Source organism: Spea bombifrons, chromosome 4, assembly GCF_027358695.1.
Source record: "Spea bombifrons isolate aSpeBom1 chromosome 4, aSpeBom1.2.pri, whole genome shotgun sequence".
Classification (NCBI taxonomy): domain Eukaryota; kingdom Metazoa; phylum Chordata; class Amphibia; order Anura; family Pelobatidae; genus Spea; species Spea bombifrons.
In genome coordinates, this window is record NC_071090.1 from 16,717,523 (window position 1) to 16,743,374 (window position 25,852).

General features: G+C 44.6%; 1 protein-coding gene across 3 annotated transcripts in view; it reads right to left on the bottom strand.

Annotated features, from left to right (window-relative positions):
* P4HA2 (prolyl 4-hydroxylase subunit alpha 2) overlaps positions 1 to 25,293 on the bottom strand; it is a 142,371-nt gene extending 117,078 nt beyond the window's left edge. For all 3 annotated transcript variants that reach the window (XM_053465324.1, XM_053465325.1, XM_053465322.1), the window contains exon 1: positions 25,133 to 25,293. The gene's annotated coding sequence lies outside the window, so the exon portion shown is untranslated. The remainder of the gene's footprint in view (positions 1 to 25,132) is intronic.
* Between the last annotated feature and the right edge of the window lie 559 nt (positions 25,294 to 25,852).

Genomic DNA, 25,852 nt, shown 5'->3' on the forward strand with positions numbered 1-25,852 from the left:
AAGACATAAGACCGCAGGTGTCCTTTTTTGAAGGACGGAAGTCAAGCTTTCCAGAGGATAGGGCTTTGAAAAGTCTTGTAAGTGTGCATGAGAGCTAGAAATCAGGATAGAGGACAGAGATCATTGGATGAGCAGAGAGACTGCTTAGGGTTGAATTTAGAAATGAGTGAGGACATGTAAGGGAAACCATGAGCTTTGAAAGTAAGAGTCAAGATTTTGAAAGGAATCCTGAAGTGCACAAGCAGCCAGTGAAGAGACTGACAGAGGGGAGGTGTGTTAGTAAAGCAATGGGAGAGATGGATAAGTCTGGCCGCAGCATTCCTGGTGGATTGTAGAGGCAAGGGGGGTACGAGGGAGAGTTACAATAATTGAGGCAGGACATAATGAGGCCTGGGCAATAATAGTGGCCTCTTGTATTAACAAGGGACGGATGCGGGCAATGTTTCTAAGATTAAGGCGGCAGTTTTTTCAGACATGCTGAATGAGGTGGGTGAACGAGAGGTCAGAGTCAAGGATGACACCAAAGCAGAGAACATATGGGGATGAAAAAAATTGCACTATTGACATAGAAGGAAAACAATGAGGGAACATTGGCACTGGAGGGAGGAAATATAAGAAGTTCAGTTTTTGAGCGAAACGTGCAGATCCAGAAGACTGGAAGTTGCCAATTGTAGTACTACTTCACAAAAAGGTAGCAGGGACGTATTTGACACCTGGGGCAGAACCTGTATGTGGCACCTCCCCCAAACACCATAAAAAATTATGTTGGTAAGAATACTTATTTCAAAAAGTTGTAAACTGTAAAAGAAACTAGAATTCAGACCAAATTAAATACGTTTAAATAAATAATATTTAATTAATAGATATGGTACAACGTAACCCCAATTACCATATTCTGAGCCAGACATTGCTGGTGGTACGGTCAGGGCCGGCCTTTGGGGTGTGCAAGCTGTGCAGGGCGCCATGTGGACGTCCCATCATCAAGCCCAGGGCCGCGCCGAGGCGGGTGCAAAGCACCCAGGAGGAGAGAAAGGGGGGTAGATAGTGAGAAGAGGAGGGGGTAGATTGTAAGAAGGGAAGAAGAGGGGGTAGGTTGGTGAGAAGTGGGAAGAGATCATGAGAAAGAGGGGGTAGTAAGAATATTAAAATAAATAAAGAATGAATGAATTAATGTGTGAATGGATTTTGAGAATGCATTAATGAATATGCATAAATGATTTGTGTGAATGATTTAGAGAATGAATAATTGTGTGAATGAGAGAGTGAATGAATGAAAATATGTTTTGTGTGTATGATAGATGTATAGGTAATTTGGGGAAAGGTAATAATGGCACAAGCAGGGTGTTTGCGCCTTGGGGGGCAAAATGGCACTGGTAGGATGGTTATGGGACAAAGATGGCACAGGGCGGGCTGTTTGGGAACAAAGATAGCTCACACTGGGCTGTTAGGGGACAAAGATGGGTCAGACTGGGCTCAGATTGGGCTCTAATCCGTGTGTAATCTGGGTGCTGGTCAAGTTCTATGTGGACACCATGGCTGGCCTTTGGGGTGTGAAACCTGTGATTATGCCTGTTATTTACGGGGGTTTATCTATACATTTTAATGCTGAGTTTACATGCGATTCCCAGGTGATCTATACCTTCAAAGCTGGATTTGTGTGTTATTCTGTTGGACTATACCTGTAATGCTATACTTCCATACATTATTATTGTATACCTGCAAATTTAGAATTTGTATTAGGGATGAACTGAAATAAAAATTCTGGACCGAAACCGAAAATTCAGGATGCACTTGGCCAAAACAAAAACTGAAAATGGTCAAGCATGTCTCCAGACCTAAACCCTATTGAGCATCTGTGGGGCATCCTCAAACGGAAGGTGGGGGAACGCAAGGTGTAATTCACCAGCTCTGTGATGTCGTCATGGAGGAGTGGAAGAGGACTCCAGTGGCAACCTGTGAAATTCTGGTGAACTCCATGCTCAAGAGGGTTAAGGCAGTGCTAGAAAGTAATAGTGGCCACACAAAATATTGACACTTTGGGCCCAATTTGGACATTTTCACTTAGGGGTGTACTCGCTTTTGTTGTCAAGGTGTTAGACATTAACCCCTTCAGAACCAGGATTTTGATACTAACGTGTCGCTAAAGGACCAGAGCCGTTTTTGTGTTTTTGCCATGTCTTTCTTCAACTGTAATTTCTCTCTTCTCAATTGGTGCACCCACACAAATCATATATTGTTTTTTTCAGCACAAGTAGGGCTTTCATATTAAGCTGGGTAGTACATTGTTTTGTTTGAAATAAACTGGAAAAAGTGGGGAAAAAATGAAAAAAACGCATTTTTTTACAGTTTTGTATACATACAAATAGGGCTGCAACTAACGATTATTTTAATAATCGATTAGTTGGCCGATTATTTTTTCGATTAATCGATTAATTGGATAAAAAAATGCATTTTTTTTTTATTTAAAATAATGTAATAAAAAAACGTACAATTTACACTTTCATCTCTTTATTGCAATGGCCTCTCTCTATTCACCTTCTTATTTTACTGACATAATAATAAAAGCTACAAGAACCCAAACACGGTGTTTCTCAAACAAGGTTTTAATACAAAGTTATTAGTAAATATTAATTCATGTTAACTATTTTTCATATTTAATAAAAACTATGAGAAAAAAAAACCTTGTTTAAATTTTTTTTATTTACCAAACTGCCCCCGGTTATGCACATCAGACCCCCAGCTTGCCACTCTGCCCCCATATATGCCTTATACCTCCTATATGCCAGATTCCACTATACCCCCCTGATATGCCACTGTGCCCCTGATATGCCTTATACTCCTTATATTCCAGTGATATGCAACTGAGCCCCCTGATATACCTTTTATCCCCAGATATGTCTTATGCCCCCTGATATGCCTTATACCCCCTATATGCCCTGAAATTCATAATACCCCCATACACCACTATAACTCACCCATACACAACTTTGGCTCCTCCCCCTCCCATACACCACTCTGGCTCCTCCCCCTCCCATACATCACTCTGGCTCCTCCCCCTCCCATACTCCACTCTGCCTCCTCCCCCTCCCATACACCACTCTGACTCCTCCCCCTCCCATACACCACTCTGGCTCCTCCCCCTCCCATACTCTACTCTGCCTCCTCCCCTCCCATATACCACTCTGGCTCCTCCCCCTCCCATACTCCACTCTGCCTCCTCCCCCTCCCATATACCACTTTGCCTCCTCCCCCTCTCATACTCCATTCTGTCTCCTCCCATACTCCACTCTGCCTCCTCCCCCCTCCCATACACCACTCTGGCTCCTCCCCTCTCCCATACAACTCTGGCCCCTCCCCCTCCCATATTCCACTCTGGCTCATCCCCCTCCTATACTCCACTCTGCCTCCTCCCCCTCCCATACTCCACTCTGCCTCCTCCCCCCTCTCATACTCCACTCTGCCTCCTGTCAGCAACGGATCTTCACTAGACACCAGGGAGCCGGGTAGAGAGGCAGAGTGGCGTATGGGAGGGGGAGGAGCCACAGTGGTGTATGGGAGGGTGGCTCCCATACACCCCTCTGACTCCTCCCCCCTCCCATACACCGCTCTGCCTCTCTACCCGGCTCCGTTACTGACAGTAACGGAGGCTGTCTGTGCGATGCAGACCCCCACCAGCTGACAGAGAGGATGATTCTCTGTCAGCCTGTGAGTGTCTGCATCGCACAGACAGCCTCCGTTACTGCCCTTCACTTACACTGTGGCTTCTATGAAGCTGCAGTGAAAGTCCTTGTCAGTAACGGAGCCGGGAGAGAGGCAGAGTGATGTATGGGAGGGGGAGGAGTCAGAGGGGTGTATGGGAGGGGGAGAGAGATGGAAGTGAGAGACCGGCCGACAGTGAGGGGAATCTAGGTCCCCTGCAGCGTTGCGGGGGATCTGGATTCCGGTGTTATAATCCGATCTCTGTTTGAGATCGGATTATTATAAGGAGAGGAGTTTTTTCAGAGCATTTTCAGCCCTACATACAAATTGTACACACATTGAACCAATGGGAAAAAATTATCCCAAATATATTCATTAAGTTATCCTGATTTGGAAACCACCCAACATGGCCAGAATTTTTATCTATTTTGACCAGTATAGGGCAAATGTTGCAAGGCATGCATTACGTTTTTGAAATGTAATTTTTTTCAAATTTGGCATGGTAGTCTAATAACTGCAATAGTTGTCAAAGATACTGATTATCCCCCCAAAATTATATGTTTATGAACAGTAGATAAGTCAAGGTGTACAACTAGGGTCATTTTGACACTTTTCAAACAGGGATTTTATCGCCAATTGCTGCCAAATTTTGAGGTATTTTTATATTTTTTTGGTTTTTTTTGCATATGTCGCAATGTTGCTTTAGATTTTATATTATATTTTGTATAGAATATGTGCAACTGCAGAAAAAAACACCAAATTGTGTTCACCAATATCCCCCGGTTCCAACAAGGCATGGTTCATGCATTTTTTGAGGAAGCTATGAGGGCAAAACTGGAACATGCGCGTTTTAGTTTTCAAATTTGGAATTTTCAGAAATTGGTTTGCTGAGCCCATATCCCATTTGGGACATTTTGGAAGCCCCCCACTGTAAATTACCCCATATATTTATGAACAGTAGACGAGTCAAGGTGTTCAACTAGGGTAGTTTTGACAGTTTTCAGCCAGCCATTTCTTCACTGATGTCTGCCAAACTTCACAGGGAAATTATTTTATTGCATTTTTAACGCATACATTTCAATGTTGCACTGAATTTCTTGCACAGCATAAGTGCAACAGTGGAAGAAAACACCACATTTTGTTCACCAACATCCCCCGGTTCCAACAAGGCCTCACATGCATGGTTCATGCATTTTTTGAGGAAGCTATGAGGGCAAAACTGGAACATGCGCATTTATATTTTTTTTTTTATCAGATTACTTGTAAGTGACAGGTTTAGGCCGCTGACATCAATCGGGGAGACCGATCAATAATCAGCGACTTAAAATGTCACCGACAAGTGATCAGGTAATAATTATGATTTTTTTATTTATTAATAATTTGTGTTTTTTTCATAATTAACCTAGATGACCACTCTCTCTTTGTAGAGCAGGATCATCCGTGGGCTGCCATAATGATCCGATCACTCCTATTGGCCAGGAGCGATCTGATCAGCCCAGCCCAGCATTTGACCTGGAAGCACCCTGGACTTTTTTTTTTATTAGTATTATTTTATGTTTTGTTTTTTTTAATTAATTTTTTTTTTATTTTTTTATTATTATTTTTTACATTTTTTTTAACTCTTTCAATGCTGATGCTCCATTGAAGCACAGCATTGACTGATATTTAGTCCCCACAAGCATGTGGGGACATATATTAACCCCTGCAATGCTGCGATGGGGGGTCATACACAATCGCAGCATTGAAGGGGTTAATTGAGGAAGAGGGGGGGTAGGGGTTAACTGAGCAAGGGAGGGGGTGGGGGGGCTGGTCTCCACACTCATGTGGAGACCAAAGAACCCTGTCTCCCTGTCCCTGAAGCTGCCTCTGGCAGCTGGGACACAATCTCCCATAGACTGGAGATTGTAGGGGAGGAGTCTCTTTGATCAGTCCTACAGGACTGATCAAAGGACTTCTGGGGGCTCGTTTTTGCTGTTGCTGGTCTGCCTAGGCTTCCAGGCACACCACCAGCAGCAGAGCCCCCCACAAAACGGGAATTAACCCCTTCAATGCCGCGATTGCGGCATTGAAGGGGTTAACGCTGCACTGACGCTCTCATGGAGCGATCAGGCAGCAGGGGGGTGTTGGGTCAGGTCCCCACACTTGTGTGGGGACCCATTCAACACACCACCCCCTTCCCTGAAGCTGCCTGTGGCAGCTGAAAACGCGATTGCAGATTTTTCTGCAATCGCGGTTTCTGCCTAGAGAATCACTCCGTGGGAGTGATCGTAGGCTTGGGGGCGGGTTTAGAGAGGCTGTGCTGTCTGCCCAGACTCCTGGGCAGACAGCAGCAGCAGCGCCCCCACGATCGCCGCGATTGTGGCGATGTGGGGGCGGTTTTTGGAGGAGACGTACCTGGTACGTCCCGGTCTACCGGTGACTGTTAACCAGGAAGTACCAGGTACGTCCTGGTCCTGAAGGGGTTAATGGCTGTGTGTTTATCGCGTGTAATCGCTGTAATCGCGTTTTCAGCTGCCACAGGCAGCCTCAGCCACAAGTGTGGAAATCTGGATGGAATTTTCTGTCACTTTACCTAATTTTGTGAGGATCCAGAGGGAAAATTTTAAAAAAATTAGGTGTTTTTTTTTTAAAATTTTTGCTAGTTTTTACTAAATTTCTAATTCTAAATTTTCAGCTAATCATCCAACTATGGTATCAAAAGAAAGCTCTATCTCTCCTTGAAAAAACAATATATAGTTTACATGGGTACACTATTCACAGGAAAAGAGAATAATCTCTGAACCGACATAGCGCAAAAATGGCAAAATTGCTCCGGGCTTTGAGGTACCAAAACACCCTGGGATTGAAAGGGTTAAATAGAATATCCTTAGGGGAAACTACCAATGAGAAGGATTTAGGAATAACGGTTGACAACAGACTTGACAACAGTGCACAATGCCAGCAAGCAGCTGAGAGGACCTCAAGGGAGGAGGATATTATCTTGCCTCTTTACAGGTCATTGATAAGACCTCACCTTGAATATGCCGTACAATTCTGGGCACTGTCCTTAAAAAGGACATTATGGAATTGGAAAAAGTGCAAAGGAGGGCTACGAAATTAATAAGGGGATTGGGAGATACTAGTTATGAAGAGAGACTAAAAAAGTTAAAATTATATACGCTAAAAAAACGGCGTCTCAGAGGGGATATGATAACATTATATAAATATATGCAGGGCCAATATAAAAAAGCTCTTCAGTGACCTGTTCATTAACAGAAATACACAAAGAACAAGAGGTCACCCTCTGAGACTGGAAGAGCGCAGGTTTCATAGACAAAGGAAGGGATTCTTTACCGTGAGGACAATAAAGGTATAGAATTCACTCCCAAGGGAGGTGGTGTTATCCAATACATTAGATACCTTCGAAAGGGGCCTCGATATTTTCTTAGAAAGGCATGACATACAGGGATATAAATAGAATAACATTAATATTTTAGACCTTCTTGATCCAAGGAGAAATCTGATTGCCTCTTGGGAGTCAAGAAGGAATTTTTTTCCCCTGATGGCAGAATTCGAAGTAGCTTAATTAGAGTTTTTTTGCCTTCTTTTGGATCAAGAATATGAAGGTTAGGTAGAAGGGTTGAACTTGATGGACTTAGGTCTTTTTTCAACCTTATGAACTATGTAACTATGACAAAAAAGACACCTGTCCACAGAAGCACTGTGGCCAAGACCACAATTGACGTGCCAGGACCATCATGACTTCAAACGTGTGCAGAAAGAGATCCATGTTCGCTTTCTGCACCCAAACTCTGTTGCTGTAATGCCCCTAAATTAACCCTGAAGATCCAATCAACCACAACTGCCCCTAAATTAACCCTGAAGACACCATCAACCACAACTGCCCCTAAATTAACCCTGAAGACCTCATCAACCACAACTGCCCCTAAATTAACCCTGAAGACCCAATCAACCACAACTGCCCTTAAATTAACCCTAAACACCCCATCAACCACAACTGCCCCTAAATTAACCCTAAACACCCCATTAACCATAACTGTCCCTAAATTAACCCTAAACACCCCATTAACTATAACTGCCCCTAAATTAACCCCCACCTCCCCTAACTTTCAGCAGCCCAAATATTAATTTTATACTCACAATTAGATGAGTTCCTGAGCCATGTGGACGCTATAGGAAATGGGTGGGGTCAATCGGCAGTTTGGCCCCGTCCCTTTCTTTCTCCCTGTCTCTCCCTGCAGTCACTGCCTATTGGCCCTGCCCCTTTCTTTCTCCCTGTCCCTTCTTACAGTCAATCGACAGTGACTGCAGGGATGGACTGTAAGTAGTAACGGCTGTGAGTCACAAACGGATTATAAAATTCAACTAATCGATAATGCCCTACAAGTAGCCAATAAGTGGCAAGGATCATTGGACTAGGGAGGATACAGCTTTAACTTTACCCAATGTTATAGCATATGACTATTTTATTATTATTATACTTTATTTATAAAGTGCCAACAGATTCCGCAGCGCTGCACAAGGTAAATATTTTACAGATAATGACAAGTACAAAATGACAAGCAATTGACCTACAGATACAAGAGGAGATACATTCTAGGTGAATATTTTTTCCAAATCTGGTCATACTGCCTCTATATCCTATTTAGGACATCTTTGAAGTCAGTCAGTTCAATTTACCCCATCAAACCATATGTTTACCCCAGGGTATTTCAAATACTGGTATTTTAACTATTTCCATGCACACATTTTACCACCAGCCTTTGCAGTAGTTTTTTTTTTTCTTTCAAACATTACTTAAGATATAAATCTACAGCTCCTGGTATATGTCACTGCCAAACATCCCAAAAATGTGTTCAGCAACATCTCCTGAGTACAGCGATATCACCCATACATGTTTTTTGGGGTCATTAGGGGGGCACCTTTGGGGCATATGCAATTCACTTTTTTCATCTTGGAATTTTGGAAGAGGGAGTTGCAGAGCAGTATTCAGAAGAACTGATAGCAGAAGTGGAATCACAGCTCAATCTTACCAAGATGTATCAGAGAAAAGTAACAAACACAATTCATTGAGCTGTATCGAAAGCTATTGCTTCAGCACAGAGCGGTGGAGTGTAGAGGGAAGGGTGTGTCATTCTGGTAACCCAATACGTGCTGTAGTATTGCAGAAAAACTGTTAACTGCATATGTGAAAACACACACACACATATATATTGTGACAAACCCTATAGCATGAGGGCCATACAGGTCACTTTTAGGGGTCCTAAGCACAGTCCTCTAGGGCAATCAGAGTCAGGAACAGTAGCTTTGAACCAAAACAGCACTTTATTTGTAATTGCTGAAACCCCAAAAACCAAATCATAAAAATAAAACCTAGCTCCCAATTGGAGCCCTCTCTAACTTAACTATGCTGGTCTAGACTGACCAGCCTAATCATCCACTACCTCAACCTCCCAGCCAGACCCAGCTACGCCAGGCTCTGGAAAACCTCCCCCAGACAGCACACAAAATGTCCAGGCAGGTATTGCCTCACTTGGCTCAGGGATGGTCTTCTTCAGGGCCTCTCCTTGCCCTGGGAGCACAGGGAACTTCCTCTTCCCCCAACAGTCTCTCTGAGTATCAGGCTCCAGGGGTTTTTAATGTCCAGCACCTGTGCCTGATGTCAGCCTCATAGAAATCCCGGACCAGATCCTGTGGACTTCTTGCCTCATGGAAAACCCGGCATGGAGTTTCCACAAAATGGGGAAATGGAGCATTGGCCCACCCTGCTCTCCAATTGCTCCACCCCAGGGACCCATACGTATACTCTGCATAGCAGCTGTACCCAGATGCCATGCTAATCATCTCCCTGGGGTTCACACGGTCACATATCCTCCCCACCAGCTCAGAACCATGGGGCTGAGCGACCATGGGACTAAGCAGCTCTGCTGATGACGTCCCTCTTAGGTTGGCATCAGGGGGCTTTCCTTTCCACACACCATAAATGTGGCCCGGTAGTGGATACTTCCTCCTTGTATCCGTCTGCCCTTCTGGGTTTCTGCAGTGATCAGTGAATGGGTAACACTTTGCACAGCCACGTCTCTTCTCTGTACAAATGAAGACCATCGTAGCTTGCCCATGAAAAAGGTCTACCCTGTGTGATCTACACGATACAGCCAAGCGCACACCATCTTCAAGCTGTTTCCCCGTAGCTTGTTCACCATCACTCCTTTTAATACCAAGCCCATTTTTATGTCCTCTTACCCCAGATGCGTGTAATGGATGGACCTTACTGTCACCTGTAGAAGGTTCCTCCTTTGAAGTATGGCTTCTGCTGGACCTGGGACCACCTGCTCCCTGGAGTAGCTTACTGCCATGTTGCTCTGCTAGTTGGTCAGTACTTCCAGCACCATGCATAGTCCCTCCATCACTTAGGTTATAATGGTTATTTTCCATGCCATTCTTCTTTTCCTCCAGGCAGCTTGTTTTGTACTGTATCTGCTCACTTGCTGCTTGTGCAATTTGTGACGTTTCAGATACTGTGTCCATTTCCTCTTGGACCTTAATCTGTTTCTGTAGAGCTAGCTTGGCCTCCCTTTCTTCAGCTAGCTGTATACCCAGTTCATCTAACTGGAGTTGTAGTAGTACATGTTTTTCTACTGCAGTAACCCTTTGTTCCTCAAGGGTTGCTTTCACCTCTCTCAGCTCTAAGGTGGATATCTCCAGTTGATGCCTGAGGGATATATTCTCTTTCTGCAGTTTAAGTCCAACTTGTTGAAGCTTTTCATTGGACATGAGGGCTTTCTCCAGATTCCCTGACAATGTGTCTCTCTCGGTCTGGATATCAGCAAGCTGCCTCATTAATGTTTGCCTGTCGCGTTCTGTGTTACTCAGTATTGCTTCCAGGTTACGTTGGATCATATCACTCTCCCTTAAAGCTTGATCTCTGTTGTGAATAGCCAATCCTAAGTCCTCCTCTTTTAGAAGCATAGCTGCCTCCATTTGCTTTAGCTGAGCTTCTGCGTCCTGTAGCTGATCCTTGCACGATTTCAGTTCCGCCTTTTTCTGGAAATACTTGTCTTTTAGTGCTATGTTGGCCTTATGAAGTTCAGTGTTCTCTTTACTGGCTTTAAACAAGGCCTGGATTTCATCTTGTAGTTCTTTTACGGTCTCCTGCAGCTTTACTTTTTCTAGACGTTCAACTGCAAGTGTTAAATTCACACTGCTATTCTCAGAAAGGAGCCCGAATACACGCTCTGCATCCTCTTTACCTTTCTGGGACACCTCCGCGAGACGTTTTTCAACCACCAGCTTTTGTTCCTGCAACTGTTGCATCTCTTGAAGTTTTGCTGCCAGATCAACACAATGCTTTTCTCTAGAAGCAGCCACTTCATTTTGCAAAGTGAAGTTTTCTCCCTCAAGCTGGCCAATAGTTTGGTGCAATTCCACCTGTAATTGTGCTGCTTGGTTTTTAACCTTTATTAATTCATGTTCTTTTAGCAAACACTCATCAGTCAGCTTTTTGGTCTTGCAGATCTGTTTCCCAACATACTCTGACTGCTCAAGCACATACTGATTCAGCTCATCTCTGGGCATAGCTTCCACTTTCCTGAGCTTGGTAGTCCATGCCACATTGTTACCTTCACCACGACTCTGTTTGTCATAGGAAACATTTAGCTCTGTCAGTCTCTTAAGTTCACAGTCCCTCTGTTTTATAGCATCATCAAACCTTTGTTTGTTGAAGACAAACTCTTTCTGTAATTTGTGTTTCTCCTCCTGAAGTTGAAGAACCACCGGTGAAAGACTTCCTCTAGCTATCGTAAAGTCTCTTTTGTCCCCATGTGCAGCACAATTGCAAGACATAGGTAGCATTCCCACTTTCTTTTCTGCAGCATTTAGTTTATCAGTTACTTCTTTCAGCTGCAAGTTCAAATCAGAGACTTCACCCTGGTGCAGCCACTTTAAGGATTCAATTTCCTCCTTTAACTCTTGTGCCTCAATACAGGACCCTGCACACTTTATATATGCCTCTTGTGCCAGTTTCAGTGGTTCCACATATCCACTGCAGGTTGGCTGGCGAGTGAGACATGGAAAGGACATTTTATTTCTGCTTTGTGGTCCTTTTCTCATCTTGCATTAGACCAACAGTCAGTGCAATACACACATCCCAGAGATTGTACTCCAGGTCGTTAATCGCTCCCTCTGCAGTGTGCAATCAAGTAATTACCAGCAGGCCATAGAGACAAAATGCTTTTGTTTTGCAGGTTTCACAGATACGCAATACTTTGATCCCGCAAGTAGAAACTTCACATCCGGATCATCCTCCATAAGCATATGTATTTCAGCCAGCAATACACAAGGGCACGTACCATGCAACAGTCTTTGCAGAGTTTCCACTCAATCCTCTGGGTTAAGCTGTAATAACTTCTGGCACATCCACTGCAGCTTGGTAGCTTCAGGCCGCACAACACTTGGGGTTCCTGGATCCAGTGTAGCACTCGTCACCAGCATCCACTCAGCTGTTCACTTGGTTCCTGCTTTCTGCCCACAGACCATAGCAGTGCTTTGCCCGCATTCTCCACCATATGTGACAAACCCTATAGCATGAGGGCCATACAGGTCACTTTTAGGGGTCCTAAGCACAGTCCTCTAGGGCAATCAGAGTCAGGAACAGTAGCTTTGAACCAAAACAGCACTTTATTTGTAATTGCTGAAACCCCAAAAACCAAATCATAAAAATAAAACCTAGCTCCCAATTGGAGCCCTCTCTAACTTAACTATGCTGGTCTAGACTGACCAGCCTAATCATCCACTACCTCAACCTCCCAGCCAGACCCAGCTACGCCAGGCTCTGGAAAACCTCCCCCAGACAGCACACAAAATGTCCAGGCAGGTATTGCCTCACTTGGCTCAGGGATGGTCTTCTTCAGGGCCTCTCCTTGCCCTGGGAGCACAGGGAACTTCCTCTTCCCCCAACAGTCTCTCTGAGTATCAGGCTCCAGGGGTTTTTAATGTCCAGCACCTGTGCCTGATGTCAGCCTCATAGAAATCCCGGACCAGATCCTGTGGACTTCTTGCCTCATGGAAAACCCGGCATGGAGTTTCCACAAAATGGGGAAATGGAGCATTGGCCCACCCTGCTCTCCAATTGCTCCACCCCAGGGACCCATACGTATACTCTGCATAGCAGCTGTACCCAGATGCCATGCTAATCATCTCCCTGGGGTTCACACGGTCACAATATATATATATATATATATACAGGGCTTGACAAATTTGTTGTGAATCTAGGCGCTAGGTAAAAAAGTTAGGAGCCAGGATTTTTTTTAAACTAACAGTTGGTCAGGAGTGATCTGATCATCATCAGCCCACTTACTAAACTCACAGCGTTTGACCTGGAGGGAGCGATCAGGCAGCAGGGGGGTGTTGGGGCTGGTGTCCACACTCATGTGGAGACCGAAGAAGCCTCTCCCCTGTCCCTGAAGCTGCCTCTGGCAGCTGGGACTCAATTGCTGGTCTATAGACCAGCCATTGCAGGGGGGAGTCTCTGATGACTGCTGTAGGCTTCCATGCCTACAGGAATCTTCAAAGGGCTTGTGGGGGCTCGTTTTTGCTGTTGCTGGTCTGCCTGGGCTTCCAGGCAGACCACCAGCAGCAGAACCCCATACAAAACGGGAATTAACCCCTAAATGCCGCGATCGCGGCATTGAAGGGGTTAACGCTGCACTATCGCTCTCATGGAGCGATCAGGCAGCAGGGGGATGTTGTGTCAGGTCCCCACACTTGTGTGGGGACCCAATCAACACACAACCCCCTTCCGTGAAGCTGCCTGTGGCAGCTGAAAACACGATTGCTGGTTTTGCAGCAACCGCGGTTTCAGCCTACAGACTCACTCCGTGGGAGTGATCTCAGGCTCGGGGGCGGGCTCTGAGTGGCTGTACTGTCTGCCCAGACTCCTGGGCAGACAGCAGCAGCAGCGCCCCCGTGTGGTGACTCAGTCTCTTACATCCACAATTCTTTCTGGATGTAAGAGGCTGACAAAACCTAGGCGCCAGGACAAAATTCTCTGTCGCCATGGCGACCTGGGATTTGTCGAGCCCTGTATATATATATATATATATATTAGGGCTGCAACTAACGATTATTTTAATAATCGATTAGTTGGCCGATTATTTTTTCGATTAATCGATTAATCGGATAAAAAAAAACAATATGCAAATTTTTCGTTTATTTAAAATAATTTAATGAACTGGATGTTAAAAAACAACTTAAAATTTACATTAACATTCTTATTTTGTTATGATGTAATAAAAAACAATATTTTCAAAGTACAAGAACCCAACCACAATATTTATGAAACAAAATAACCCCAAACATTCTGAAAAGAGGTGGACTATTACTGTTCAAGAAACTTTGCCCCAGCCCTGGCACTTTGCACCCAGCACTTTGCACCCAGAACTTTGCACCCAGCACTTTGCACCCAGCACTTTGCCCCAGCCCTGGCACTTTGCACCCAGCAAGCACTTTGCACCCAGCACTCAGCACTTTGCACCCAGCCCTGGCACTTTGCACCCAGCACTTTGTACCCAGCACTCAGCACTTTGCACCCAGCACTTTGCCCCAGCCCTGGCACTTTGCACCCAGCACTTTGCCCCAGCCCTGGCACTTTGCACCCAGCAAGCACTTTGCACCCAGCACTTTGCACCAGCACTTTGCACCCAGCACTGGCACTTTGCACCCAGCACTTTGCACTGTGCCCCTGCACCCAGTCTCCAACTCTGCCCTGCACCCAGCCCTGCCCCCACACTCACACTCTGCCCTGCACCCACTCTGCCCTGCACCCACACTCACACCCTGCCCTGCATCCCCACCCCCACTCTTCCCTGCACCCAGTCTCCTGCCCTGCACCCCCCACCCCCACTCTGCCCTGCACCCCCACCCCCACTCTGCCCTGCACCCACACTCACACCCTGCATCCCCTGAAACCCCACCCCCACCCCACCGTGGACCCCCACCCCCGCGAATCGCTCTGTGCGAATGGAGCCACTCGCACAGAGCGAACCGCTCTGTGCGAATGGAGCCACTCGCACAGAGCGAATCGCTCTGTGCGAATGGAGCCACTCGCACAGAGCGAACCGCTCTGTGCGAATGGAGCCACTCGCACAGAGCGAACCGCTCTGTGCGAATGGAGCCACTCGCACAGAGCGAACCGCTCTGTGCGAATGGAGCCACTCGCACAGAGCGAACCGCTTGTGCTACACGCTCTGCAGTCTCCGCCTTCTAGCTACGTGACGGATGTGACGCGTTCCGGAGGTAAGTATTCTTCATGTCTATGTGCACAGATCGCACAGAGCCACTCGCACAGAGCGAATCGCTCTGTGCGAATGGAGCCACTCGCACAGAGCGATTCGCTCTGTGCGAGTGGCTCCATTCGCACAGAGCGGTTCGCTCTGTGCGAGTGGCTCCATTCGCACAGAGCGATTCGCTCTGTGCGAGTGGCTCTGTGCGATCTGTGCACATAGACATGAAGAATACTTACCTCCGGAACGCGTCACATCCGTCACGTAGCTAGAAGGCGGAGACTGCAGAGCGTGTAGCAGAAGCGGGGAACGCTCGCGGAGGTAAGTAAAAGGAGCCGAGTGCTCCAACAACGAATCGATCACTCGATTAATCGATAACGGAAATCGTCGACAACGATTTCCGTTATCGATTATTATCGATTTTATCGATTCGTTGTTTCAGCCCTAATATATATATATATTCGCATATCAGGAAAAGAGACTGCTAAACAAAGGCTCACAGCACTGGCTACCAGAGTAAGGAGATACACTAGAAAGCAGAGGCCAAAACGATAAATGCACACACGGACCTTTAAATCCTGGCGTGATCCAAGGTGCTCTGAGTCCGAAGTGTACCTTGTCCAAAAATGAAATCCCCGTTCCTCCCAGGCCAAGTTGCTCAGAGCAGTTGTGTCTGAGCAACTTGGCCTGGGAGAAACGGGGATTATATTTTATTTATCATATAACATCAATAAAAGTTTAATAAATGAATAATAGGGGATTTTAGACCAATTTTACATACTTGGCTAACGTTTGCAACTTTTCTAAAATGGCATATTTTACAACAATCCAAATTTGACGGGACAGGACTGAAAAAAACAGGACTGTCCTGGAAAAGTAGGGGCTGTTGGCAGGTATGCGGATGGAAGTATGTGGGACCAAAACTCAAAATAACTTAAGACTGATAGCGTTAAGGTTTGGTTAAAGATCTAATATAATAATATCTAATTTTAAATGTAATGGGTGTTATTAAAATAATGGGAACATTTCTCCTATTTATTTTATTATATTATAAAAGTTATTTTATTATATTTATTTTTTACCTACATTTGCATACTTACCAACATTGACAGGATGCAACTCTAGGTAAATTTGTGTAACGTTTCACCCTTCACTGGCTGTTCAAACTTTGTGTTGCTCATTTCCGTTTCCAACCATTAGTGGCCACCCTTGTCACTCTGAACCAGACTGATTATCATAAGGTCCAGCTGCATCTTATTACCTGATTTAGCCAGCCTTTATAAACCTGCCCAGCCCTTCAGTCTGGGCCTTGATATTAACATTTTAGGACTGCCTGTTTGGTTCCTGATCTGCTCCTGAGTTACGGCCAGCGACCCACAAGTGGGATATCTGCCGTGTGCCCTGCAAGTGGGCTTACCTGTCGTGTGTGCCCAATCCAGAGGGCTTCTAGTCATATGTGCCCCATCCAGAGGGCTTCCTACCGTGTGTGCCCCATCCAGAGGGCTTCCTGCCGTGTGTGCCCCATCCAGAGGGCTTCCTGCCGTGTGTGCCCCAGGTGGTGCTAGGAGAAAATGGTGTGGCGGTAGGAACAGCAGGCACAGCACTAGTGGTTGTAGACAGTGTTCCCTCTAAGCTGTGCGCTTGTGCGCGCGCACATAGCTTTTTTAGAGAGCGCACACGTTCAAAAATTGTGCGCACAACAGTTTTTCCCAAAAAAGAAAAAAATAATTATTTTTTTTAAACTTTATGCGGCCCGGATATTGTGCGCACAAAATTTTTGCTCTGTGAAACTTTTTGCACAAGAGAAAATTTCTGCGCACACCAACTAAGAAAAATTAGATGGAACATTGGTTGTAGAGGTGGTGGTCTTGGGAGGCGGATTATCTACAAAAAGCCTCCGTGAGAAAGAACGAGATCGCTTTGGATTGGGAACACCGCTCTCAGTCTTGCTGCTAAACTTGCTCTGCTTGGTAGACGAAGAAGATTCTGCTGGGGGCAAAAGGCACTTCTTTTTACTCACTGGGTTAGTAGTAGTACTAGTTATGCTACACTACTACTGTCTGCTATTGGTGCTTTTCCTTTACTGGATGACATAGATCCTTCAAGCAATGATTCCCCAAATAATAACCAAGAGCTTGGCCTCCTTGTCCGACTAGACTGACGCAAAGGCTGCATCGTAGAAGAACTGCTGGTGGTGTTGGTGGTGGTAGTAGATGGAGCCTGTCCCTCCCTTCTTAGTCCCATAAAGAAGGATCCATTTCAAAAAATTTGAGGAAGTTTCTCTTCAGTGCTACTGATGAAAAACTATGCACAACTGCACTGTGCTGTTGTGTGCAGTCTGCCAAAGTGCTCAAGTTATTCAAAAATTGGTTAACTAAAGCCACTAAATGGTGTTATTAACTCAAGTTTAAATATAATACAGTAATTAGTAAAACTGCTAGCACCGTTTTATTTTTATTTTAAATTTACACGGGCCTAAGAGCCTACTACTATGCTAAAGCTATATTTCCTTCCTATTCTAAGTCTACCTCTAGGCAAGGGCAGACGCTCTCAAGCCCACTATGCAAAAGTGAGGTTATATCAGCATATTATATTATTAATTAATTAACCCCTTGGCTGCTAAGCCATTTCCCACCTGGAAGTTTCCCAGCTGGTTTTCGGCATTTTGGTGCATCTCACGTTTAAACGCATTTAGAAGTAAATTTATTGGGAATAAACTATACAAACCATATATTGTTTTTTTCAGTACACCCAAATATACAATTTTTATATGTGTGTCTCATTAGGTTTACAAAATAAAGCCAAAAATGGAAGAAAAAAAAAAGTGTATTTTTTTTAATTCCGACTAAATAAAAACTAGTTTGTAGAGCTGAAACAACGAATCGATAAAATCGATAATAATCGATAACGGAAATCATCGATAACGAGTGATCAATTCGTTGTTGGAGCACTCGGCTCCTTTTACTTACCTCCGCGAGCGTTCCCCGCTTCTGCTACACGCTCTGCAGTCTCCTCCTTCTTTTAGCTACGTGACGGATGTGACGCGTTCCGGAGGTAAGTATTCTTCATGTCTATGTGCACGGATCGCACAGAGCCACTCGCACAGAGCGATTCGCTCTGTGCGAGTGGCTCCATTCGCACAGAGCGATTCGCTCTGTGCGAGTGGCTCCATTCGCACAGAGCGGTTCGCTCTGTGCGAGTGGCTCCATTCGCACAGAGCGGTTCGCTCTGTGCGAGTGGCTCCATTCGCACAGAGCGGTTCGCTCTGTGCGAGTGGCTCCATTCGCACAGAGCGGTTCGCTCTGTGCGAGTGGCTCCATTCGCACAGAGCGGTTCGTGAGTGTGGGTGCAGGGCAGAGTGGGGGTGGGGGTGCAGGGCAGAGTGGGGGTGGGGGTGCAGGGCAGAGTGGGGGTGGGGGGTGCAGGGCAGGAGACTGGGTGCAGGGCAGAGTGGGGGTGGGGATGCAGGGTGTGAGTGTGGGTGCAGAGCAGAGTGGGAGACTGGGTGCAGGGCAGAGTGGGGGTGGGGATGCAGGGCAGGGTGTGAGTGTGGGTGCAGGGCAGAGTGGGTGCAGGGCAGAGTGTGAGTGTGGGGGCAGGGCAGAATGTGGGGGCAGGGCTGGGTGCAGGGCAGAGTTAGAGACTGGGTGCAGGGGCACAGTGCAAAGTGCTGGGTGCAAAGTGCCAGTGCTGGGTGCAAAGTGCCAGGGCTGGGTGCAAAGTGCTGGGTGCAAAGTGCCAGGGCTGGGTGCAAAGTGCAAAGTGCTGGTGCAAAGTGCTGAATGCTGGGTGCAAAGTGCTGGATGCAAAGTGCCAGGGCTGGGGCAAAGTGCTGGGTGCAAAGTGCTGGGTGCAAAGTGCCAGGGCTGGGTGCAAAGTGCTGGGTGCAAAGTGCTGGGTGCAAAGTGCTGGGTGCAAAGTGCAAAGTGCTGGGGCAAAGTTTCTTGAACAGTAATAGTCCACCTCTTTTCAGAATGTTTGGGGTTATTTTGTTTCATAAATATTGTGTTTGGGTTCTTTTACTTTGAAAATATTGTTTTTTATTACATCATAACAAAATAAGAATGTTAATGTAAATTTTAAGTTGTTTTTTAACATCCAGTTCATTAAATTCTTTTAAATAAACGAAAAATTTGCATATTGTTTTTTTTTATCCGATTAATCGATTAATCGAAAAAATAATCGGCCGATTAATCGATTATTAAAATAATCGTTAGTTGCAGCCCTACTAGTTTGTAATTTTATTTTTCTAAACTCTAATATCAAAACCTGTTTTGCTAAATATTTGTAGTAGGTAACCGGTCTAAAATAAACAGAAATTGAGAACAGTAGACTGTGTTTTTCTAATATTTTATTGCTAAAAGTTCAATTTACTAGACTATCACAAAAGACATCTTTAAATTTAATGCATTGCTGTTGTCAATTAAACAGCTCTAGCTGCCTGGGATGTTAAAATATGCCAACAAAACTATATATTTTTAGAAACTACACCCCCAGCTGCAGCCAATGAGGTCTTATTTGTATTTGTATCACAAATCTGACGTGCACAACAAAAAAGTGTAATTTATGTCTTGCGCGCTCCAGTCTTGTGCTACTAATACATGCAGCCCCTCATTTGTTGCGCCAAGGGGTGTAGTTTCTGCAAATGTATACTTTATGTACCATAATTTAACTTCCCAGCTGTCTAGAGCTGTCTAATTGCAGGCATCACCCAAAATATTTAAAAAAAAATATTTTTTTAACAAGATTTTCAAATCTGCCATATCTGAAGTTAAAGTGGTCTAGACATCTGGGAAGTTAAATTAGGGTACATAAAGTACACATTTTAAGAAACTACACCCCTTGGAGCTTCAAATGAGGGGCTACATGTATTTCTAGGACAAAAGTTGAGTGCACAAATAATGATGTAATATGTCGCTTTGGCTAGAAAATATGTTTTTTCTAACCATAGGGACATGTTCATTTGTGTCTTGCGCACTTCAGGTTTGTACTAGAAACACTTGCAGTTTTTGCAAATGTGTACTTTTTGTGCCATAATTTAACTTCCTACGTGAGCAGTAATGCCACGTCAAGGCTTCAACCCTAATTACTGACCATTCACACGCCTTTCATATCTCCATTCACTCACAGAAACACACACCATACTTTCCATACATTCACTCACAGAAGCACACACCATTCTTTCCCCTTTACAATCCCAAAGAAATGATGGTAAAGGGAAGTTTTGCAGTAAAAATGCAAGGCGCTCCAGGAATGAGATGGTTACTCACCTACCACACAGGCTAAATGGCTGATTTTAATAATATTTGCAGTTCGTCAGGATTTCAAAAATTGCCTCCCTCTACCATTGGCTAAATTTAACCCCATGATCAAAGGGATCATGGGATTAAAAATTAGTATCGGCCATTTTCAAAAAGGGAATGTGACTTTTTATAGCTATATGATCACTGTGGTAACATTGGCTACTACAATGATCATTTAGCTAGAATACTTAAACTTTTTTTTTTTTTTTAAAGTTAAACTACTTTGTTTAAATAATTAATTTTTTTTTACTTTCTTTTACATTTTTATTTTTTGAACTTAATATTTTGTATTCTTTTTTTACAAGCTATATACCGTTGAGGTGAGGTGATTACCTTTCCAACGGTATATGTTGGAGGTCTGTAGCTGCTTAGATGAGATACAGGCATCTAAGCAGCATGCCCCCATACCTCTTTAACTGACAATTGTCAGTTGTTAATAAAGTTGCGCGGTGACGTCATCTCGTCATTGCACGAGACGTCACCGGGCGGCCTCAGTGATGCCCTTCAGTTTGAGGGGCAGATCGCCGGGGTAGGTGGTGATGGAGGTCCACAGACCTCCATGAAGGTAGGGTAGTGCTAGCGACGGCATGGTGCCGTCGTTAGCACCTGACTGGGACTGCTAGCGATGGCACCATGTCGTTGTTAGCAGTCAAGGGGTTAATATTATTAATTTAATTATAAATTATAATGAATTATTATGTTATGGGGTTAAACAACTTTAACTTTAAATTAGATGCAGAAGCAGACAGATATAGTTGTACTATTTCCGCTAAATCTTCAAAAATGTGCTAATTTATTTTGTTTCTTACTAGTACTACAGCTACCTTGAAGCTTTGCTTACTACAGTTGTTGTCACACAGTCAATCTTTCTTTAAAATAAATTAGAAAATATTTCCCTGCTGCTGTTCTGTATAGGCTTGCTAGTCTGTCACAAGGTCTGGATGCAGGTACAACTTCACGAATGGCACTACCATCAGTTACCTCCTCTACATGGATGACATAAAGCTGTATGCCAAGAGCGAACAAGACATCGACTCGCTGATCCACTTGACACGGATTTACAGTGAAGACATTGGATGTCATCCGGACTTGAGAAGTCACATGGCAACCATGATGAGGAGACAAGGAAGGCAGCAACATCCAAGTACCACCAAAGAATGAAGCAGATCCTGAAGAGCCAGCTCAATGAGAAGAACAGCATCTGCTCCATCAACACATATGCACTTCCCATCATCTGATACCATGCCGGCATAGTGAGCTGGCCAAAAGAGGATATGGAGGCTGCCAACATGAAGACCCAAAAGCTCCTCACAATATACAGAGGTTTCCACCCCAAGTCCAACACCCAGAGACTGTACACCAGCCGGGAAGTAGGTGGACAGGGTCTACTAAGTGTGAAAGCCCCTGTCATAAATGAAACCAAGATCATCTAGGAGTAAATTGGTAAGGCGGCACTCAAAGATGAGCTGCTGAGAGAATGCCTGAACCAGCAACATACATGAAAGGAAGATAAAGTAGAGGAAGTACCATGGCAAGCCAGGACCCTGCATGAGATGTACCATCGACAAATAGCTAACGTGGCTGACAGTGGGAAATGCTACCAATGGCTAGTTTTAAAGACAGCATTGAGGCACTGATAATGGCAGCACAAGAGCAGGCACTAAGCACCAGATCCATAAAGGCAGGTTCAACAGTTGAGTGGCTTTTGAGAAGGTCCAACTCTTGGTGACAGTGTGTAAGGTGCTCACAGGAACAGCGTACACTACATATCACAGCCAAGTAGCTGGCATTGTGTACAGTAACTTCTGCACAAAGTATGATCTAAAACCTATCAAGACCAAATGGGAGATTCCACAGATAATTGTGGAGAATGGCAGGACTAAGATCCTGTAGGACAAACAGGTATTGGCCAATCAACCTGACAGCGGTGGTGATAGAGATAGCGGTGCCAAATGAAAGCAACATTAGGAAGAATGAGTAGGAGAAGTACCAGGACCTGAAAGAAGAACTAGAGGAGATGCAGAGAGTGAAGACCAAAGTAGTCCCAGTGGTCATAGGAGTCTTCAGGGCTGTGACTCCTAAACTGGGAGAGTAGCTCCAAGGAACAACATCAGAACACTTTGTCCAGAAGAGTGCAGTGCAAGGAACAGCTAAGATACTGCGCAGAACCCTCAAACTCTAAGGCCTCTGTTAGAGGACCTGAAGTTGAGAAAGACACATACCAACCTTAGGGGTGAGAGGGAATTTTCTATGCATTTGGACTTTTTCTATTTTGTTGGAATTGGATGGTTCCACTGATGGTGACATTTTTTTAAAGGATGCCGCCATCTTGCAAAAGCCAAAATCTTGTGACAGCTCTCATCACAATTAAGAAATATGTCCCATTATAAAGTTAAAGATATTTCACAAAATATATGAAAATTAATGAACTATTGATACGTATATAACATTTTTTGGCAAATAATATATTTATGATAATCCATTTAATCAGTAAAATCATTAATCCATTGAATAAACTGATAAATTAATACATTAAAGTACTGGTAAATCACGTAAATTCATATGCAAATAAAAATCAGTTCAGTGTTAATTTATCCCATTGACGACAATTTACATACCAGGCACATCACAAAAAACAGTCAGTTAAAGACAATTGTCAAGTGGTGTACAAAGTGATCTACTCTAAAATAGAAACATAGAACATAGGTAAGAACCGTTCCGCCCATCCAGTCTGCCCAACTTCTGAATACTTTCCTTAGTCCCTGGCCTTATCCTATATCTAGCTTAGCCTTATGTCTATCCCATGCTAGCTTAAATGTCTTCACTGTATTAAAATCTACCACTTCTGCTGGAAGACTATTCCATGCATCTACTACCCTTTCAGTAAAGTAATATTTCCTGATGTTACTTTTAAACCTTTGCCCCTCTAGCTTAAGACTTCTAAATAAACTATCTTCCTTTATCGTGTTGATTCTCTTGTAAGTTTTTAAAAAAATTTAAAAACTCATGTGGAGACCGTAGAACCCCCTGTCCCTGAAGCTGCCTTTGGCAGCTGGGACGCAATTGCTGGTCTATAGACCAGCCATTGCAGGGACGAGTCTCTTTGATCACTCCTGTAGGCTCCATGCCTACAGGACTGATGAAAGAGCTTGTGGGGGCTAGTTTTTGCTGTTGTTGGTCTGCCTGGTCCAGCAGCAGAGCCCCGTACAAAACGGGTATTAACCCCTAAAATGCTGCGATCATTGAAAGGGTTAACGCTGCACTGTCGCTCTCATGGAGCGATTAGGCAGCAGGGGGGTGTTGTGTCAGGTCCCCACACTTGTGTGGGGACCCAATCAACACACCACCCCCTTCCCTGAAGCTGCCTATGGCAGTTTCAGCCTACAGAATCACTCCATGGGAGTGATTGCAAGCTTGGGGTCGGGCTTAGAGTGGCTGTGCTGGTCTGCCCAGACTCCTGGGCAGACAGCAGCAGCAGCCCCCCCTGCGATCACCACGATTGTGTCGATGTGCGGGCGTTTTTTGGGGATGACGTACCTGGTACATCCCGGTCTGACGGTGACATGTGACCAGGAAGTACCAGGTACGTCCCGGTACGGAAGGTGTTAAGGTCCCCCCCCTTAATTCATACTGCACCTTACTTATAGATGTGCCACTCTACCCCAGATATTCCACTGTGTCCCACCGACTTACCAATGCATCCCCAGACTCCCTGGTGTTTAGCGGTGACAGCCCGTGGAAGACGTTCTTCGGCTGCCAGAGAGGAGGATACAGGTCTCCAGCAGCGCTGCAGGGGATCCTCATCTTTGGCAGCCAGTGAACATATGTGCTCAAACAACCTCCGGTGCTGCTGCCCGGTACTTCTGCTGGGGCTTCTATGGTGGAGAGCCGGAAGGTCAAGCAACGCTGGCGCTCCTTCAAAGAAGCCCAGGTAGAAGTGCCGGCAGCACCGGGGGTTGTCATCCAAAGAGGAGGATCCAGGTCCCCTTGGACTGGAGGAATAACCTAATTAGTTAATTAATATTGTACACGCTCAACCAATAGAAAAGGATTGTTTTAAATTTTAAAACAAATTATGGTGTCCTTCACTGTTCCAGTTGGTTTTGAAAATGTCCACAGCGAAATATATCTCTGTGCCTGTCACGGTAGTAAGCCTTTATATTTTCAATTTAAACAGACTGTGTATTTTAACAGGAACAAATTTTTCAATCCTTCTGGAATTAGCAAAATGTTTAAACATTTAAACGCTCTGGGCAAGAAACAGGAAAGAAACATCTTACACAAACAAGAAGAAAAGTAAGAATGCAGGACTACCTGCACACACTCACACACTTTATACATATCCATATTTTGCATCCCAAACATTTACTGAGAAAACATGTTTAAAAAAGTACACCAGTCTGTAGCCATTTACCCCTATTCACCTATCGGAATTACAATAATACTCATTTCAAGCTGGTATAACGTCTGTAATGTTTGTATCATTCTTATTGGTTTTCTATTTCTATAGTCCTCGAGTGTGTGGATATTATTTTGACTATCATTCCATATAGTACACGTATGCAGCTTCATGCTAAACATTTCCACGCATACATTTGACAGCTAAGAGTAACTCATGTTTCAAGTACACTGTCCGTGCCAGGAACTTGTTCTCTGGCAGGAGAAAGTTGGACTGGCCGTTTATTGTAGTGTTCTATTATACACCTTTCACGTGGGTGAAAAGATTCATACCAAGTTTATGTTTATGAAGGGGGTATACCCCTTAAATTACGTGTACTCTCTTGTGCAAACGCATTAGAAAGTCTAAGGAAGTTTGTACATTTCATTCCCAGATCCATCGTGACCACTTACCTTGCGGTCTACTTGTTGTGTGCGGATAAAATATGGACCAGCTGGCCAATCAACAGCAGCACCCTGGTATCCTAAACACTAGTAGCGAGCTCTGGAGATGTTCGTCTGCGTGTTGCCGATTCAAAGATATGGCAGCCACTATAAAGGGGTCTGTGGCTGGGATATGATTGTCCCTCCCATCCAGACAGCACTGCCCATATCTTGACGTCTTATCCGGACAAAACTGCTCCTCCTGCGGGTCGTGCTCAGGCTCACGTCGTTAATATAGTCCACTTTAAGACGTGTCTCTTTTTGTTGTGTTCCAGATGTTCTTGAAGGGGTGTGTGGTTTAAGGAAAGATGATTAGATGTTGCCGACCAGGGACCCTATCCTCTAATCTGCTGTAAAGTTGTGTAGTACTTGACAAAACCTCTTCAACTAGCATATCGGGGGTTACCATAGTAAAGGGATTAGTTGAAGAGGTTTTATGCACTTCATCATAACGGCCGCATTCTACAGTAGAGAACGTGCCATGTTTAGGTCTTACGTGCGATGCTCCATGCAACCACTCCATTATCATTTTTTTATTGTGTTATATAGCGCTATCATATTTTTCAGCGCTGTACTCTGGATAAACAGGGCATAACAAGTACTACATAACATAAATATCTGACTTACAGAAACAGGAGGTAATATCAACCAACGTGTAAAATGCAAATATAAAAATGGTTAAAGGTAAGA